This window comes from Phascolarctos cinereus, unplaced genomic scaffold (genome assembly GCF_003287225.1).
Source record: "Phascolarctos cinereus isolate Bilbo 61053 unplaced genomic scaffold, phaCin_HiC Scaffold_4;HRSCAF=312, whole genome shotgun sequence".
Taxonomy (NCBI): Eukaryota; Metazoa; Chordata; class Mammalia; order Diprotodontia; family Phascolarctidae; genus Phascolarctos; species Phascolarctos cinereus.
In genome coordinates, this window is record NW_027555847.1 from 252,239,514 (window position 1) to 252,242,333 (window position 2,820).

Consider the following 2,820-nt stretch of genomic DNA (forward strand, 5'->3'; position numbering starts at 1 on the left):
TTCGAGGACTACACAAATGTGAGCTATTATGATCTGATATCTATAATACAGAAGAGAATATAATAACTTGAGAGCTAAAAAGAGTCCCTCATCACAATATAAATGCATACAAACATTCTGCATCAACATAAGACTATTTTATTTTATGGTGAGGCAATCTGGGTTAAGTGACTTGCTCAGGGTCATATAACTAATAAGTGTCAAGTATCTGAGGCCGAATTTGAACTCAGGTCCTCCTGACTCCAAGGCCAGAGCTCTATCACTGCACCCCCTAGCTGCCTAAAAATATGGAATGCTTCACGAATTTGCATGTCATCTCACGCAGGGGCCACGCTAATCTTCTCTGTATTGTTACAATTTTAGTATATATGCTGCTGAAGCAAGCACCATAAATAAGATTATTTTTTAAAGGCAATTGAAGATGCTTGGTCTATGGCTAATTATTTTGGAAAATTTGACACACTAGCTGTGTGACCCTGGGCAAGTTACTTAACCTCATTACCTCCAAAAAAAAAATGACACACTTAAAGTGGCAATTGCTAGGCAAAATTAGGTTTGAGGAAGTTGAAGGTGTACCCCATGTGACTGACACATTCACATCACTAAAAAAATTCAGTTCATTTGGCAAGTTATCATTTCCATAGCAACAAATGATAGCTACTACAGGACTGGCCTCAAACAACTGAACCAGATTAACCACTTCATCTAATTCAGTGCTTCAGGTTTGGCCAACATGATAATCAGACAAAGTCTGGCAACAACAATGCTTGAGTGGTCCAGCAGTTGCTTTGAGAGATGTTGAGTTGCTCATCCTGACTCAAGCATATGATGTTAAATTCAAGTAACCAACTGGCACCTGAACTTCTGTAATCAGTAATTCATGCTTTTGTGTTGAGCAGTTGCCCCTTTCTCCAGCATGTTTTAAAATGCAAATACGTTAAATACCCAACACCTTAGTGTGAATGAGTTTTTTAGTGCCTTGGAGTGGACAGCTGGGATGGTGTGAGAACCATGGAGAAAGCAGAGGATGAAAGGGGAAAAGGCAGGAAAAGTCCACTTGGAAGTGTTAATGTTAAACTTAGCAGTTTGCCTCTGGGGCGATTTTGTAGCCAGCAAGTTATCACTGTTTATTTCTTATCAAAGGAACCAAGCAGTGTTTCTAAAGTCCTGTCTGAGATTCCTTAGAAACTCAGATTTCTCAACACACAAGAAAGAAAGTTTGTTATCAACACCTTAACTACTAAATTCAATCTTTTTATGTTTCTATATGTTCTGCTATGGGGAATTTCCAACTTTGAAACTCTTGGGAATTACTGATTTTGTTTCAGATCTGTGGCTTCATCTATGGAGACAGTTACATGGCCCAAAGAACAAATTGCTAGCTATGGAATCAGGAAGTTGTTCAGTTGTTTCAGTTCTGTCTTACTTTTTGCGACCCAATTTAGAGTTTTCTTGACAAAGATACTGGAGTGGTTTGCCATTTCCTTCTCCAACTTATTTTACAGTTGAGGAACTAAGGCAAACAGGGCTAAGGGACTTGCCCAGGGTCACATAGCTAGTAAGTGTCAGAGGCCAGATTAGAACTCATGATGATGAGTCTTCCTGACTTCAGGGTGGGCACTCTATCCACTGCACCACCTAGCTGCCTCAGAATTGGGAAGACTAGAGTTCAAATTTCGGTACACTTACTAGAAGTGTACCCCTTAGGAAAGTCACTTAATTTCTGTCTCCATCACTTTCCTCAGCCATAAAATGGGGCTAATAATAGCAACTGCCTCCCAGGGTTGTTCTAAGGATCAAATTAGATAATATTTGTAAAGTGCTTAGGCACAGTGTCTAGCACAAAGTGAAAGCTTAATAAATATTTGTTCTCTTTCTTCCTTCATCAGTGACAAGAGAGTTCTAGGTGAAGAACTTCCTTTAATACAATTTATGATCTCAGAGTGTCACCTGGGGCATTAAGACTTAAAAGGGTTATACTTACAGTATATATATATTAATACAACATAATTAAGACCCAGAGTTATACAAAGATGAGACTCGATGTTAGAGTTTCCTGATTCCAAGTCCAGCCTTCTCTTCTCTTTATGAACGTAACTTCAGAATATGTAGGATATAAGTAGAGGTTGGAAGCGGTGGAAAGAAGCTCTATTTCTTCTCTAGAAGAAGGATCATAGCTCCCAAAATGAATAATTTACCAGTTTATTATTGTTAAAATTGCTTCAACGATCTTTGATCTTATCAAATTGAATTTTCCCCCTCTATCAATGGAGATTGCTACCTATCCTCACCTTCTTGTATTGTATGATTTTTTAGTCAACAAACATTTATTAAGAGTTCAAAATGTGACAAGCACTGTGTTCATGCTCATAACTGTTATAAATAAAGGCAAGAAATCAATTCCTGCTCTCTAGGAGAAACAGCCAGAATATCTGCTATCTCTCTTAGATGACATTTTTTTCTGTGCATCAGTTATTTTTGGAAATAGGTTGTTTCATTGTTCCTATCAGGTATTTTTTCCATCATCCTTTGGAATATTCATTACTTTGATTCTTTGGAGATTGCAGTGTTTCAAGATTGACACCTTATGGCATCGCTACAAGAATACTTAGGTTAAAAGAAGATGGGTTCTCATACCAACTAACAGCTTATGATCATTGAAGGAACACTGCAATTTCTCATACGTCTGTTTCTTCCTCCTTTTCACTGCCAGGCCCAACTCATAGTCCTTTTATAATATTTGACCTCAATCTAGTAAGTAATGAAATAACTCAATGGATTGGCTTTTCCAATTGCATGTCAGTCTGGACAATATGCATT

The 2,820-nt window shown here is 37.8% G+C and overlaps 1 non-coding gene across 1 annotated transcript; it reads right to left on the reverse strand.

Moving 5' to 3' along the window:
* Positions 1–281: 281 nt before the first annotated feature.
* Positions 282–387, reverse strand: LOC144457230 (U6 spliceosomal RNA). Its single transcript, XR_013486556.1, has one exon. It is a non-coding gene; the product is annotated as a U6 spliceosomal RNA (small nuclear RNA).
* Positions 388–2,820: the final 2,433 nt, after the last annotated feature.